Source organism: Pseudophryne corroboree, chromosome 6, assembly GCF_028390025.1.
Source record: "Pseudophryne corroboree isolate aPseCor3 chromosome 6, aPseCor3.hap2, whole genome shotgun sequence".
Lineage (NCBI taxonomy): Eukaryota > Metazoa > Chordata > Amphibia > Anura > Myobatrachidae > Pseudophryne > Pseudophryne corroboree.
In genome coordinates this window covers 189722071-189740182 of record NC_086449.1, presented here as the reverse complement: position 1 = coordinate 189740182, position 18112 = coordinate 189722071, and positions in this window count along the sequence as shown.

The following is an 18112-nucleotide window of genomic DNA, read 5'->3' as shown; positions in this document are numbered from 1 at the left end:
GACACCTTGCTTCCGCAGGAGCACCATTATTTCCGCCATTACCTTGGTGAATATTCTCAAGGCCGTGGAGAGACTCAACGGCAACTTCTGAAATTGGTAATGACCATCCCGTACCGCAATTCTCAGGTACGCCTGATGAGGTGGATAAACGGGGACATGAAGGTATGCATAGTGATGAGCGGGTTCGGTTTCCGAGAAACCGAACCCCCCCGAACTTTACCCTTTTTACACGGGTCCGAGGCAGGTTCGAACCTTCCCGCCTTGCTCGGCTAACCCGAGCGCGCCCGGACGTCATCATCCCGCTGTCGGATTCTCGCGAGATTCGGATTCTATATAAGCAGCCGCGCGTCGCCGCCATTTTCACACGTGCATTGGAGATGATAGGGAGAGGACGTGGCTGGCGTCCTCTCCGTTTATTAATTGTAGAAGAGACAATTGATTGCAGTTGTTTATTACTAATTGTGGGGAGGATTGGGGAGCAGCTGTTAGGAGTACAGTGCAGAGTTTTGCTGATAGTGACCACCAGTTTTTATCCGTTCTCTGCCTGAAAAAAACGCTCCAAACCATATCTGTGCTCAGTGTGCTGCATGATATATCTGTGCTGAGTGCTCACACTGCTTAATTGTGGGGACTGGGGAGCAGCTATAGCAGGAGTACAGAGCAGACTAGAGTTTTGCTGACAGTGACCACCAGTATACGTTTGTCTGCCTGAAAAACACTCCATATCTGTGCTCACAGTGTGCTGCTTTATTGTGGGGAGTGGACTGGGGACCACCAGTATAATTAATAATATTATATAGGACGGAGGAGTACAGTGCAGAGTGCACTGCTGTACCTACCTACCTACCTCTGTGTCGTCATACATTAAGTGTACTATCCATCTACATTCCTATACCTGTGGTGCATTTTAGTTTAGCAGTTTGCTGAGTGTCCACCAGGTCCTGTATACTATATATAGCAGTACGGTAGGCCACTACTGTACCTACCTCTGTGTCGTCACTCGTCATCCATTAAGTATACTATCCATCCATCTACATTGTATACCTGTGGTGCCTTTTTTTTAGACTAGTTTAGCAGTTTGCTGACAGTGTCCACCAGGTCCAGTATACTGTATATAGCAGTACGGTAGGCCACTGCTGTACCTACCTCTGTGTCGTCACTCGTCATCCATTAAGTATACTATCCATCCATCTACATTGTATACCTGTGGTGCCTTTTTTTTTTAGACTATTTTAGACTATTGATACTGGCATATAATTCCACACATTAAAATATGGAGAACAAAAATGTGGAGGTTAAAAAAATAGGGAAAGATCAAGATCCACTTCCACCTCGTGCTGAAGCTGCTGCCACTAGTCATGGCCGAGACGATGAAATGCCATCAACGTTGTCTGCCAAGGCCGATGCCCAATGTCATAGTAGAGAGCATGTAAAATCCAAAACACAAAAGTTCAGTAAAATGACCCAAAAATCAAAATTAAAAGCGTCTGAGGAGATGCGTAAACTTGCCAATATGCCATTTACGACACGGAGTGGCAAGGAACGGCTGAGGCCCTGGCCTATGTTCATGGCTAGTGGTTCAGCTTCACATGAGGATGGAAGCACTCATCCTCTCGCTAGAAAAAAAGAAAAGACTTAAGCTGGCAAAAGCACAGCAAAGAACTGTGCGTTCTTCGAAATCACAAATCCCCAAGGAGAGTCCAATTGTGTCGGTTGCGATGCCTGACCTTCCCAACACTGGACGGGAAGAGCTTGCGCCTTCCACCATTTGCACACCCCCTGCAAGTGCTGGAAGGAGCACCCGCAGTCCAGTTCCTGATAGTCAAATTGAAGATGTCAGTGTTGAAGTACACCAGGATGAGGATATGGGTGTTGCTGGCGCTGAGGAGGAAATTGACAAGGAGGATTCTGATGGTGAGGTGGTTTGTTTAAGTCAGGCACCCATGGAGACACCTGTTGTCCGTGGGAGGAATATGGCCATTGACATGCCTGGTCAAAATACAAAAAAAATCAGCTCTTCGGTGTGGAATTATTTCAACACAAATGCGGACAACAGGTGTCAAGCCGTGTGTTGCCTTTGTCAAGCTGTAATAAGTAGGGGTAAGGACGTTAACCACCTCGGAACATCCTCCCTTATACGTCGCCTGCAGCGCATTCATCATAAGTCAGTGACAAGTTCAAAAACTTTGGGTGACAGCGGAAGCAGTCCACTGACCACTAAATCCCTTCCTCTTGTAACCAAGCTCCTGCAAACCACACCACCAACTCCCTCAGTGTCAATTTCCTCCTTACCCAGGAAAGCCAATAGTCCTGCAGGCCATGTCACTGGCAAGTCTGACGAGTCCTCTCCTGCCTGGGATTCCTCCGATGCATCCTTGAGTGTAACGCCTACTGCTGCTGGCGCTGCTGTTGTTGCTGCTGGGAGTCGATCGTCATCCCAGAGGGGAAGTCGGAAGACCACTTGTACTACTTCCAGTAAGCAATTGACTGTACAACAGTCCTTTGCGAGGAAGATGAAATATCACAGCAGTCATCCTGCTGCAAAGCGGATAACTGAGGCCTTGGCAGCCTGGGCGGTGAGAAACGTGGTTCCGGTATCCATCGTTAATTCAGAGCCAACTATAGACTTGATTGAGGTACTGTGTCCCCGCTACCAAATACCATCTAGGTTCCATTTCTCTAGGCAGGCGATACCGAAAATGTACACAGATGTCAGAAAAAGAGTCACCAGTGTCCTAAAAAATGCAGTTGTACCCTATGTCCACTTAACCACGGACATGTGGACAAGTGGAGCAGGGCAGACTCAGGACTATATGACTGTGACAGCCCACTGGGTAGATGTATTGCCTTCCGCTGCAAGAACAGCAGCGGTGGCACCAGTAGCAGCATCTCGCAAACGCCAACTCGTTCCTAGGCAGGCTACGCTTTGTATCACCGCTTTCCAGAATAGGCACACAGCTGAAAACCTCTCACGGCAACTGAGGAAGATCATCGCAGAATGGCTTACCCCAATTGGACTCTCCTGGGGATTTGTGACATCGGACAACGCCAGCAATATTGTGCGTGCATTACATCTGGGCAAATTCCAGCACGTCCCATGTTTTGCACATACATTGAATTTGGTGGTGCAGAATTATTTAAAAAACGACAGGGGTGTGCAAGAGATGCTGTCGGTGGCCCGAAGAATTGCGGCCCACTTTCGGCGTTCAGGCACCGCGTACAGAAGACTGGAGCACCACCAAAAATACCTGAACCTGCCCTGCCATCATCTGAAGCAAGAGGTGGTAACGAGGTGGAATTCAACCCTCTATATGCTTCAGAGGATGGAGGAGCAGCAAAAGGCCATTCAAGCCTATACATCTGGCCACGATATAGGCAAAGGAGGTGGAATGCACCTGTCTCAAGCGCAGTGGAGAATGATTTCAACGTTGTGCAAGGTTCTGCAACCCTTTGAACTTGCCACACGTGAAGTCAGTTCAGACACTGCCAGCCTGAGTCAGGTCATTCCCCTCATCAGGCTTTTGCAGAAGAAGCTGGAGACATTGAAGGAGGAGCTAAAACAGAGCAATTCTGCTAGGCATGTGGGACTTGTGGATGGAGCCCTTAATTCGCTTAACCAGGATTCATGGGTGGTCAATCTGTTGAAATCAGAGCACTACATTTTGGCCACCGCGCTCGATCCTAGATTTAAAACCTACGTTGTATCTCTCTTTCCGGCAGACACAAGTCTGCAGAGGTTCAAAGACCTGCTGGTGAGAAAATTGTCAAGTCAAGCGGAACGTGACCCGTCAACAGCTCCTCCTTCACATTCTCCCGCAACTGGGGGTGCGAGGAAAAGGCTCAGAATTCCGAGCCCACCCGCTGGCGGTGATGCAGGGCAGTCTGGAGCGAGTGCTGACATCTGGTCCGGACTGAAGGACCTGCCAACGATTACTGACATGTCGTCTACTGTCACTGCATATGATTCTCTCACCATTGAAAGAATGGTGGAGGATTATATGAGTGACCGCATCCAAGTAGGCACGTCAGACAGTCCGTACGTATACTGGCAGGAAAAAGAGGCAATTTGGAGGCCCTTGCACAAACTGGCTTTATGCTACCTAAGTTGCCCTCACTCCAGTGTGTACTCCGAAAGAGTGTTTAGTGCAGCCGCTCACCTTGTCAGCAATCGGCGTACGAGGTTACTTCCAGAAAATGTGGAGAAGATGATGTTCATTAAAATGAATTATAATCAATTCCTCCGTGGAGACATTCACCAGCAGCAATTGCCTCCAGAAAGTACACGGGGACCTGAGATGGTGGATTCCAGTGGGGACGAATTAATAATCTGTGAGGAGGGGGATGTACACAGTGAAAGGGGTGATGAATCGGACGATGATGATGAGGTGGACATCTTGCCTTTGTAGAGCCAGTTTGTGCAAGGAGAGATTGATTGCTTCTATTTTGGTGGGGGCCCAAACCAACCAGTCATTTCAGTCACAGTCGTGTGACAGACCCTGTCACTGAAATGATGGGTTCGTTAAAGTGTGCATGTCCTGTTTATACAACATAAGGGTGGGTGGGAGGGCCCAAGGACAATTCCATCTTGCACCTCTTTTTTCTTTCATTTTACTTTGCATCATGTACTGTTTGGGGACTATTTTTTGGAAGTGCCATCCTGTCTGACACTGCAGTGCCACTCCTAGATGGGCCAGGTGTTTGTGTCGGCCACTAGGGTCGCTTAGCTTAGTCACACAGCTACCTCATTGCGCCTCTTTTTTTCTTTGCATCGTGCTGTTTGGGGACTATTTTTTTCAAGTGCCATCCTGTCTGACACTGCAGTGCCACTCCTAGATGGGCCAGGTGTTTGTGTCGGCCACTTGTGTCGCTTAGCTTAGCCATCCAGCTACCTCGGTGCAAATTTTAGGACTAAAAATAATATTGTGAGGTGTTCAGAATAGACTGAAAATGAGTGGAAATTATGGTTATTGAGGTTAATAATACTATGGGATCAAAATGACCCCCCAAATTCTATGATTTAAGCTGTTTTTTTAGGTTTTTTTGAAAAAAAACACCCGAATCCGACAAAAAAATTTCGGTGAGGTTTTGCCAAAACGCGTCCGAACCCAAAACCAAAACACAAAACCCAAAAACTTTCCGGTGCACATCACTAGGTATGCATCCTTTATATCCCGAGTCACCATAAAATCTCCCCTTTCAGGCTTGCAATAACCGCACTTAGCGATTCCATCTTGAACTTGAACCCTTTCAGGTGTTCATGGATTTAAATTCAATATGGGTCCGACCGAACCGTCTAGTTTCGGGACTACAACATGGTCTAATAATAACCCCCTCCTTGTTGAAGGAGGGGAACCTTGACCACCACCTGTTGAAGATACAATTTATGAATTGCAGTTAACACTGTTTCCCTCTCGTGGGGGGAAGCCGGCAGGGCCGTCGGTGAGGGGACATCTTCTCAAAGTCCAGCTTGTATCCCTGAGACACAATATCTATTGCCCAGGGATCTAACCAGGAGTGAACCCACTTGTGGCTGAACTGATGAAGGCGTGCCCCCACCGGCCTAGCTCCGCCTGTGGAGCCCCAGCGACATGCGGTGGATTTTTGTAGAGGCCGGGGAGGCCTTCTTCTGTTCCTGGGAACTAGCTGTGTTGTGCAGCTTCTTTCCTCTGCCCCCGCCTCTGGCAAGAAAGGACGCACCTCGGACTTTCTTGTTTCTTTATTCGAAAGGCTGCATTTGATAATGACTTGCTTTCCTAGGCTGTGCAGGAATATAAGGCAAAGTATCAGAAATACCAGCTATAGCTGTGAAGACCAGGTCCGAGAACCATTCTCCACACAATCCTCAGCCTTCCACATGCCTCTTAAGTCGGCATCATCTGTCCATTGCATATTCTACAGGACACGTCAAGCAGAAATCAACATAGCTTTGACTCTAGGACCCAGTATACTCATGTCTCTTTGGGCTTGTTTTAATATATATATATATATATATATATATATATATCACTTAAAACTGCATCTTTAATATATATATACATATTTCTACATATACGCATATATATATATATATATATATATATATCTATAAGCATACTAGGGTCTCAATCTCTGATGATAAGGTACCTGTCCACGCTGCCACAGCGCTATAAACCCATGCCGACACAATCGCCGGTCTGAGTAGTATACTAGAATATGCACGCTATCTGCAGGATCCCGGAGAATAGCTAGTGCTACCTTCTGTGCAAACAGGACACCCTAGGGGAAGATTCCCAACACATCCTGGCCCTAGTGGGGAAAGGATACTGCCTGAGAATTTTCTATGGGAAGCTGCAGTTTCTTGTCTGGAGATTCCCGCTCTTTTTCCTCATGAGAGAAGGGAAATTTACCTCAGCTTTCTTTCCCTTAACATGTGTACCCTTGTGTCAGGGACAAATGAGTCATCAGTGATATGCAAATCATTTTTCCTTACTATAATCATATATTGAAAACCTATCAGCCATCTTGGCTGTAACTTTGTATTATCGTAGTCGATACTGGAGTCAAACTCCGTGTCGACATCAGTGTTCATTATCTTGGATAGTGAGCATTGTGAGACTCTGCAGGTCTCTGTGACATAGGGACAGACATGGGTAGATTTCCTGTCTGTTCCCTAATCTTTTGTGCAATAAATTCACCTCAGCACTTACACATATCCAAACAGGTGTCGGCGTTGTTGACGGAGACACCCTCTCACACACATATTAGCTCCATCTCCTCCTTAGGGGAGCCTTTTACCTCAGACATGTCGACACACACGTACCGGCACACCACACGCACAGGGGATGCTCTATTTGAAGACAGTTCCCCCATAAGGCCCTTTGGAGAGACAGAGAGAGAGTATGCCAGCACACACCCCAGCGCTATATGACCCAGGAATCACACAGTAACTTAGTGTTAACCCAGTAGCTGCTGTATAAATTGTTTTTTTTGCACCAAATTTATGTGCCCCCCCCTCTCTTTTTACCCTCTTCTACTGCAGGGGAGAGCCTGGAGAGCTTCTCTCAGCGGATCTGTGGAGAGAAAATGGCGCTGGTGAGTGCTGAGGAAGAAGGCCCCGCCCCCTCAACGGCAGGCTTCTGTCCCGTTTCTGTGTAAAAATAATGGCGGGGGCTCGTACATATATACAGTGCCTGACTGTATATATGTATAATTTTGCCAAAAGGTATCTTAATTGCTGCCCAGGGCGCCCCCCCCGCGCCCTGCACCCCACAGTGACCGGAGTGTGTGGTGTGCTGCGGGAGCAATGGCGCACAGCTGCAGTGCTGTGCGCTACCTTAAGTGAAGACAGGAGTCTTCTGCCGCCGATTTCGATGTCTTCATGCTTCTGTACTTCTGGCTCTGCGAGGGGGACGGCGGCGCGGCTCCGGGAACGGACGATCAAGGTTAGGGTCCTGTGTTCGATCCCTCTGGAGCTAATGGTGTCCAGTAGCCTAAGAAGCGCAACCTAGCCACAGTTAGTAGGTTTGCTTCTCTCCCCTAAGTCCAACGTAGCAGAGAATCTGTTGCCAGCAGAAGCTCTCTGAAAATAAAAAAACTAACAAAATACTTTCTTTACTAGTAAGCTCAGAAGAGCCCACTAGGAGCACCCAGCTCTGGCCGGGCACAGATTCTAACTAAGGTCTGGAGGAGGGGCATAGAGGGAGGAGCCAGTGCACACCAGATAGTACCTAATCTTTCTTTAGAGTGCCCAGTCTCCTGCGGAGCCCGTCTATTCCCCATGGTCCTTACGGAGTCCCCAGCATCCACTAGGACGTTAGAGAAACATAGGCGTAACAGTGGTGGAAAAAGATTTGGGCGTGTTCATAGATAATAGGCTTAATAACAGTACACAATGTCAAAATGCAGCAAAAAAGGCAAGTAAAGTGCTTGCGTGCATAAAACGGGGCATTGAGACAAGGGACGAGGATGTAATCCTACCACTGTACAAATCATTGGTATGTCCACATTTGGAATATTGTGTTCAGTTTTGGGCACCATATTATAAAAAAAGATATCGGGGAACTAGAAAGAGTTCAAAGGCGAGCTACCAAATTGATTAAAGGGTTAGAGACACTGGAGTACTAGGAAAGGCTTACTAGGTTAAATATGTATACACTAGAAAAGAGGCGTCTAAGAGGAGACATTATTAATATCTTAAAATATGTAAAGGGTCATTACAAGTAGTGATGAGCGGATTCGGTTTTACTCGGTTCTCAAAATGGCATCTTATTGGCTCACGGATGTCACGTGTTTTGGATAGCCAATAAGATGCCGTTTTGAGAACCAAGTAAAACCGAGTAAAACCGAATACGCTCATCACTAATTACAAGGAGTTAACAGGGGATTTATTAAAAGAACTCTGTATAGGACACATGGGCACTCGCTGAGGCTAGAGGAGAAAAAATTCCGTACACAACGTAGGAAAGGGTTCTTCACGGTAAGAGCAATAAAGATTTGGAACTCCCTGCCAGAGAAGGTAATAACGACATACTCTATAAATGCATTTAAGAACGGACTAGACAAATTTTTAACTGAAAAAAATATCCAGTGTTATAGCTTTTAACATAGTGACATTAATATCTGAGTGGTAACAATCATAGTTGTCAACTGGTACAAAATCATTACTTCAGCAGGTGCATTATAATATGAACATCTTAACAGAATACAGGTTGAACCCGATGGGCATTTTGCCTCTTTTCAACCTCACTATGTAAGCATTACACACACTGTAACAAATTCTGGCAGAAGCCGGTGTCCGGGCCTTCAGCATAGTTTGAATGACAGCCTCTGAGAATCCTTTAGTCCTCAGGAGTGAAGCTTCAAGCGCCACGCTGTCAAAGCTAGTCTGGCAAGGTCCGGATGAAGACAGGGTCCCTGCCATGGGAGGTCCTGTTGCTGAGGAAGTAGAAGGGGACGTCTGGGCTCTGCTGGAGCGACCAGAATGAGATTTCCTTCTTCTTGTTTGAACTTCCGAAGAATTCTGGGCAGGAGTGAGACTGGAGGGACCACGTAAGGCAGATGAAAATTGAACGGAGCTGCCAATGTGTCCACGAACATCGACTGAGGGTCCCTGTTTCGGGATCCGAAGACCAGAACCTTGTAATTGTGTTGAGACACCATGAGATCCACGTCTGGTAGGCCCCATCTGTCGACCAGAAGTTGAAATACCTCAGGATGAAGGGCCCACTCTATTGAGTGAACATACTGACGACTGAGGAAGTCTGCTTCCCAGTTGAGTACGCCTGGAATGAACACTGCCGATATTGCTGGTAGATGGTGTTCCGCCCAACAAAGAATTTTGGACACCTCCAACATTGCCCAGGGACTTTGAGTGCCGCCCTGACGGTTGATATGACACTGAGGTGGCATTTTCTGACTGTACTTGAACAGGCCTATTCTGCAGAAGAGGCTGAGCCAGAGCGTAGAACACTGCTCTCAGCTTGAGTATATTGATTGGAAGCAGATATTCTTCCCTGTCCAATGACCCTGGAACGAGTGTTGCTCTGTCACCGCTCCCCAATCTCGAAGACTGGCATCTGTTGTAAGCAGTACCCAGTTGGGTATCAGAAGGGTCAACCTACACTCATTACTGATCCTGTAGCAACCAGGTCGACAACCGAACCTCCGGAGTCAATGAGATCATTCAAAATCTGATCCGGTGGGGCAGACCATTCCATCTGGAAGTAATCAAACTTTGTAGAGGACGGGAATGAAATTGAGCATACTCTATCATGTTGAAGGATGACACCATCAGACCAAGTATATGCATCGCTGAGCTTATTTACACCCTGGGACGATGAATGAAATGACATTCTGTCCTGAATCTTCAGAACTGTATCTGGGAGTAGAGACAGTCTCTGTGCATATCCAGAAGTGCCCCTAGGTGTACCATGCTCTGTGACTGGACCAGAGAGGACTTCTTCCAGGTTATCAGCTAACCGTGTGTCTGAAGGAAGGTTGCCATCAGTTGGAGATGACTGAGAACTTCCTTTGACTTTGGCAGTAGCAGAAGATCATCCAGATATGGCAGAATTAGTTTTCCCTGCTGACGAAGGTAGGCCGTCATAACCTTAATCTTGGTAAAGACACAAGGAGCTGTAATCAGTCCAAATGACAGCACCTGGTAATAAAGGCTGCCAATAGTAAACTGCAGGAACTGCTGATGCAACTTGGCAATATGCAGATATGCATGCTGTATATCCAGGGATACAAAGAAGTCTCCAGGTTCCATGGCCAGAACTATTGAGCGCAAAGTTTCCATGCGAAAGTTGGATACCCTCACAAACTTGTTCACCTATTTGGAGGTTGAGAATAGGCTGGTGAGACCCATTGGGCTTCAGAACAAGAACCAGGGTTGAGTAATAACCTCTGCCCCTTTGGGACTGAGGGACCGGCGCAATCACTCCCGTATGAAGGAGAGAATTGACCACCGTTTGCAGAGTCTGTGCCCTCGCCGGGTCTGATGGAAGGCCCGTGGTAAATTACTGTAGAGGGGGCCGTCCCTTGAACGGGATTGCATAACAATAGGAGACAACTACTAGCACGCAAGCATCTGAAGTGGCCATATGCCAAACCTTGGTAAAGTGCAGAAGTCTGCCTCCCACTCTGGGGTCCCCAGGGGTCCTCATGCTGTGGGCTTGTCAGGCTTATTGGAAGGCTGACGAGTTGCCCAGGACTGCTTGATCTTAGGCTTGGAGGATTTAGGGTTGGTTCACTTGACCCAGAGGTTGAAAGGTGCGAAATGTGGTACCCTTGACCTTCTTCGAATGATTCGAGGCAGGAACGAACGTGTCTGATTTGGCAGCAGACAAGAAAGCAATCTTATTAATTCTTCCCAAAACAGAATATCCCCAGTAAAGGGGAGGATTTCTAAGGTTTTTCTTAGAATCCAGGTCCACCTTCCATGACCTCAGACACAAAATACGGCACGCCAGAACAAATGTAGCTGACTCCTTGGCGGCCAACACACCAGCCTCAGATGAAGCTTCCTAATTGTAATAAGAAGCTGTTTTAATATGAGATAGGTATTGTCTGGCTTCTTCTGAAACATGATCGGCAGCTCATCCTCTAGTGCCTGAACCCAAGCCTCAGTCACCTTTGCTGCCCATGAGGCAGCTATAGTAGGTCTATGGACCTACTGTAAGGGAGTAAATAGACTTCAGGCAACCTTCAATACGTTTATCAGTTGGTTCCCTTAGGGAAGTGACCTTCGTAACAGGTAGAGTGGATGATACCACGAGGCGAGTGACATGCGAATCCACCAAAGATGGATTTTCCCATTTATTACAGATGTTCTCAGGCAGAGGATAACTAGCTAATGCCCTTTTTGAGACAGGAAACTTTTTGAGTGGAGTATTCCAGGGTTCCTGTCGGATGTCCAGTAAATGATCAGAATGGGGTAATACAGCTTTTAAACTTATCAATTTTCTTTGACCTAGTATTAGATTCCTCCTCCTCAGTGAGTTGGAGAATATGCTTAATAGCATCTATCAGGGCTGGGACATCAACAGTTAAAGGCGTTTCCTCATCTGCAGCACCAGAATCTGTGTTATATCGGGTTGTATGCTCCCCCTCCTACTCAGATGAAAGGACAGTGGATAGAGAGGAAGAAATAGCCCACTTACAGTGACTAAAGCCTTGTGTGTACCCAAAGGGAGCTTTCTGTCTAGCCAGATTCTGGTTTAAAATCTGTAACTGATCAGACAAATTATCTGCCCATGGAGAATTAAGCATAGAGACCATTTGGGGATGCAGTGCCACTGGCGGGCCCATAGGGGGTGTCAGGCACTCTACCAGACTACCCAACAATGAGGTGAAAGCTGCCCATGGGGGCTCCTGTACAGGGACAGGAGCTGCGGACGGACTGGGAGGTGTATAACATACAGTACAGAGATCATCATGTAACATGTCCTCAGTTAAAGCGGTTGAGCACACTCTGCATGATCCTAATACAGGGGCTTCAACCTATTTTGAGCCCTTTTTGCTAGACATAATAGTACTGAGCAACAAAGTGGACTCACACAGTGCGAGTAGAAATAAACAGAACAGGGTATAATGTGACTGCAACACATATGTAATATACTTATATATACATATAGATAAACACTGAAAACTGCAATTCTAACCCAAATGCACCTAGCCCCGGGTATAAAATATCAGAGGCAAATATCTGGGATACCTGAAAATTAAAGCCAGACAGCAGATGAAGGCACTCAGTCACATGCAATGCAGTATTCAAATGGTTAATAATGCTGCAAAACAACTCTTTATATCACAGCATAGCACCGAGGCTGGAGGATAATGCAGGAAACTCGCACAAATTTACCTGCAATGAACACATCTTCACTAGCACTGCCTTAGGAGACAGGTAGGATACTTAAGTGTATGTAAAAAACAGACCTGTTCAGGTGTTTTTACAGAGAGGCTTGTCCTGTATCCCGGAGACCTGCTGCTGCTTGTGCTGCTGATGGCTGTCCAGGCTCCTATGAGGAAAGAGCGAAACAGCCCTGGAGGGTGGGGAAATCTACTTGAGATTGTGCCCTGGGCTGTGGAAGGAGCTACAGGTCAAGCGCCACCTCCCCTATGCTGGTCTTCAACACTAGGTTCTATGGAGCCTTATTTAAAACAGGTGTTAATACTCCTGACCTGTGCGCCTATTGTCCTGGTGGTCTAGTGGGGTCCCTGCTCAGTGACCGTGTCCACACCAGCCCGCGGTCCGCCTCTCTAGACCACAGACGGAACAAAATTTTAACCTTGTGTTGTTTCTCAAAGTCATGTGGAGGTGCCATTCATGTCTGACCTAGGTGGACTGAATCCATGAAAAACATCAGTATAACAGATTGGTCAGAGTGTCCGGGATTCCAACTACTTTATGGTTGATTGAACTGTATATTAGCAGTTCCAACAAACTTGGTAATTGTCCTGACATAATTGCTCAATGTGGACACCCTGCACTTTGTGATTCCAGACTATTTTTTAACTTTCTATGTTGTAATTTTAAATTGTGTATATATTAAAATTGTACTTCACTATGCTCTTTACTCTCTCCATTTGCATGTGTTTGCCCAAATGATTGGAGAAAAGATGTTCATACTAAGGTACATATAGAACTGAAGGAGGATCAGTACATAAGCACTGGTTAAGTCTGTTTTCCATTTTTTATATTTCACTTTTCGGGTGAATAGACTTGATAGCTGCGTCTGCGCACTTCACTATATTTATTGTATATGATTTCACCCTTACCTGCCACCGGTGATGGCCGGGAAGCGTCTCACAGAAGTGCCTTGTGCCGTGAACATTCCCACCGCAAGTACCTGGGCAAGTCAGCGGGAGTATGCGGTGCCAAGTGGAGGGTGATGGAGCTGCAGCGCTGAAGTCTCTCAGACTTACAGCGCTGCCAGCCCTTGCTGAAAAGATCATTCTGTAAAGCTTTCAGGGCTGCCTGCGCAGCCGTCCTGTTTAGTGACCTGCTACTGCAGGCACCAAATACAAAATTGAGCTCATAGTGCCAAATTGAGCTCATAGTGCCTGGAGGTGGGGTTATAGAGGAGGACCCCAATACATCTTGGGACAGCTAAAGCTTTAACCTGTTGGTGCCCTGGATCCAGATCCATCCATACACCCCGATGTATCCCTGTGGAAACCCTAGGTACCCTGCTGCAGAAATCCTATTTTCTGAGTCATCTCTGGTGGACACTGGAAACAATGAGACATCCCAAAGCTGTCCTCTTAGGGGAGGGAACGTTCCTGTACTGAGCGGAGCACACTTCACCTAAAACTAGCATCCCTAGAGGCAAAGGTGTCGAAACAGCAGAAACGAATAAAGGTATGAGCAGAGAACCACATAGGTGCCCAGCAGAGTTGCTCCACAGAAGCGCCACGCCTGTCCGCCAGGAAGTTCCCATCGACCGATTGTAATGGGCATGAACCAGGAACCAGTCTGTTAGCCAAAGTGTAAGCCTTTTGAATCCCTGGTCGGATCCAGCATGCCAAAGTCTGTTTGGTCGCTGGCCAGCACCATTTGTTATCATAAAGGATAAAAAAGGAATCTGACCGGTGAAGAGCCTTGGTTGTATCCACATGGATTCAGAAAAGTGCATAAAACGTTCAAAAGGTAGCCAGGGAGGAAGGTGATTCTGGAGAAACAGAACCCAGAAGAGAGGGAACCATAATTTCTGGATTTATATGCAATCTGGACACCACTTTCAGTAAATAACAAAGCCTGATATGAAGGACAGCCCGGTCAGGGTGAAAGATGAGAAAGGGGGAAATAAGAGACAAAGCACTCAAATCCAATACCCTGCAGGCTGAAGCAATAGGCGATAAAAATAAAAGCCTTTCACTCGAGCCAACAAAGTGCAATCTTGCACTGATTAAGGACAGACGGGGCCAACACTGCAACTTTCAAGGAGGAAAGGCACAGTCCCATATCTAGCCCAGTCTGTAAAAAAAAAAGGACAAAAACTCCGAATAGGGGATACACCATCAGAAATGCCTTCCTAAAGGAGCACCAATCACAAGAGGCGCCGTCACACCCAGTAATATAAGGAGCGTTATGGTAGACTTACCATGGTTAACTCTCTTTCTGTGAGATACACTGGGTTCCACAGGGAAAACATCAGTGTGTAGAGCGGGATCTTGATCCAGAGGCACTATCAGGCAAAGCTTTGACTGTCCCAGGATGCATTGGGGGCCTCCTCTATAACCCCAGCTCCAGGCACTGAGCGCTCAGTTTTGTTAACCAATCCAATGCAGGAGCAGGTAAAATAGAAGGCAGATGTTAGTCACACAGAACCACAATCTCACGACAGGAGAGGGTACCAGCAGCTAATGCCTGTGGAACCCAGTGTACCTCGCAGAGAGAGATTTAACCATGTACCATAAATCTCCTTTTCTGCAGCGTCCACAGGGAAAACATCAGGTATGTCCTAAAGCAGTTCCTCAAGGGAGGGGACGCGCCCTAGCAGATAAGAGAACCCGGCGTCCAAAGGAAGCATCCTGGGAGGCTGAAGTATCAAAGGCATAGAACCTAATGAACTTCTTCACTGAGGACCACGTAGCCGCCTTGCACAACTGTTCTGGGGACGCGCCACGGTGGGCCGCCCAAGAAGGTCCAACAGACCGAGTAGAATGGGCTTTAACTGCCGTAGGAGCTGGGAGTCCAGCCTGCACATAGGCTTATGCAATCACCATTCTAATCCATCTGGCCAAGGTTTGCTTATTCGCAGGCCAGCCACGTTTGTGAAAACCAAACAGTACAAAGAGGGCATCTGACCTCCTGATGGAGGCAGTCCTCTCCACATAGATACAGAGAGCCCGAACCACATTCAAAAGAACAATCTTTAGGAGACAAATCCAAAGAGACAAAGTCCGGAACCACAATCTCTTGATTAAGGTGAAAAGAGGACACCACCTTAGACAAATAACCGGGGCGAGTTCGTAGATCCGCCCAGTGGAATATGAGTAAGGGTGGATCACAGGACAAAGCGCCTAAGTCCGACACCCGTCTTGCAGAGGCAATGGCCAGCAAGAACAGGACCTTGGCTGTGAGCCATTTAAGGTCCACCGATTCAAGAGGTTCAAATGGAGACTTTTGCAGAGCATTTAGCACAACAGACATTCCATGGAGCCACAGGAGGGACATAGGTAGACTGAATCCAAACAGGTCAGAGAACCAATGCCTTCTGGGCCACGCTGGAGCGACTGGAATGGGGGAGGCCCACCCCATCATGCAACAGGCTTATCTTGTTTTGAAGCAGGACGACAGGCTGCCCAGGACTGTTTCGTCTTGGGCTTCTTGGTCTTGGGAGAATGAGACTGTCTGGGGTAAGACTGACCTTTGGCTTTCCCTTGAGGTCAAAAGGAACAAAAAGTGATAGTCTTCACCTTCTGTGTAGAAGGATTAGTAGGAGGAAGAAAAGCAGTCTTAGCAGCTGCTAACTCAGACACTATTTTATCCAGGTCCTCTCCAAATAAAATGTCCCCAGTAAAGGGGAGCACCTCCAAGGTCTTCTTTGAGTCCAAATCCACTTTCCACAACCTTGACCACAGTATGCGGCGAGCCAGGACAGACATGGATGACACTTTGGCTGCCAGTACCCCCGCCTCAGAGGACACCTCCTGAATGTAATAGGCGGCGGTGCATATGTGAGACAGGTATTGTCTGGGTTTGCCAGAAATATCCTCGAGCAGCTCAACCTCTAACGCCTGAACCCACACCTCAATACCCTTTGTGGCCCAGGAGGCAGCTATGGTGGGTCTCTGAATGGCCCCTGTGATGGAATATATAGATTTCATGCATCCCTCCACACGCTTATCTGTGGGTTCCTTCAGGGTAGACCAGGGTTCCCTCCTGATGTCCACAAGATGATGAGAATACGGTAATACAGTTTTAAAGACCTTCTGTTGTTTAAATCATGTCAGTTTTCTTGGCCACTGTAGTGGAATCCTCATACTCAGTGTGAGCCAAAAAAACGCTCCGAAATTCACGTTTTTTTTTTTTCATGAGTGAATTAGGTGAAGAACATGAATTTAACCCTATCCCAAATGATTTCAGTAAAAAATAAAAAGAAATATATATATATTTTTTTGGTTAAATATTTATGCCCCCAAACATCGATCGGGAACATTGCGATTATTGGAACATTGCGGCTTTCCTTTTGAAAGCCGGGACAGCCTCCAGGTATACAGGAAGGGGGTCTGGGGGTGGCTTGGGAGGGTTAATTTACACTCCCTAGCGGCTGCCATTGTCTGCAGCCACAGGAGAGGGGTTCCTGCCGTGCTGACCGATCAGCAGCACGGCAATCAGTAGGAGAGAGTGCAGGGAGGCAGAGGGACCTTCCGGTCCCTCTGACAGCAGCAGCAAAGGGAAGTTTCCCTTCGCTACCGCTGCTAATACTCTCTATCTGACTGGTCACATCCTGTGCGACCAGGTCAGATAGAGCACTTACAGGCATGGTCGCATCTGATGCGACCATGCCAGGCAAGTGGTTAATAGAAGCCACCAGAGCAGGGACATCAACCTGTAAGGGAGAATCCTCGTCAGTAACACATGATTCAGAGTCTGACAGGACCGTATGCTCCCCCTCCTCATCAGATGAAACATCAGAGAGGTTAGTGGATTGTGAGGAGTACACGGGAGTGACCTGGGGTAGATTTCTGTCTAACCAAAGACTGATTAAACTGCTGCAGCTGGGTAGACAAATTTTCTGCCCAAGGTGGATTTACTATAGGGACAATTTGTGGCGGCAGTGACACCAGAGGTCCCATAGGGAGGGCTAAACGGTCCACCAGAGTCCCCAGGAGGGTAGTGAACAAAGCCCAGGGTGGCTCCTTTGTAGTTACAGTAACTGCAGGCTGCCTGGGAGGTGTATGACATTTAGAACACAGACCATCACACAATACTTCCCCCTCAGGTAAACCTCTGGAGCATGCCTTGCAATTCACAGGAGCCTCCAGAGATTTACTGCCCTTATTGTTAGACATTTTAATAAAGCAACAATCAGTCTATTAGTACGATGAAGCCAGACAAAGTACACAACCAGCGTAAGAGTACACACACTTGAGAACTAAATCCCGGTGTATGTGACTGTAATACAGTAAAATATCTGTATAGTGATAAGTATTGGGTACACGATATTAGAGGACCCTGACACACCTAGTTCCTTTGGGTACTGAATATAATGATAGCTACCTTAGATGGGATACACAAGAGTGAAACCATACAGCAGATACAGGAACACACAGTCACAGGCAATGCAGAAATTATTCTAAGCACAATAAAATGGGTTCACTACGATATGCCGGCGGTCGGGCTCCCGGCGATCAGCATACCGGCGCCGGGAGCCCGACCGCCGGCTTACCGACAGTGTGGCGAGCGCAAATGAGCCCTTTGCGGGCTCGCTGCGCTTGCCATGCTACGGGCACGGTGGCGCGCTACACGCGCCACACTTTTATTCTCCCTCCAGGGGGGTCGTGGACCCCCACGAGGGAGAATAAGTGTCGGTATGCCGGCTGTCGGGATCCCGGCGCCAGTATACTGTGCGCCGGGATCCTGTCAGTCGGCATACAGAAGACCACCCCAATAAAACGGCAC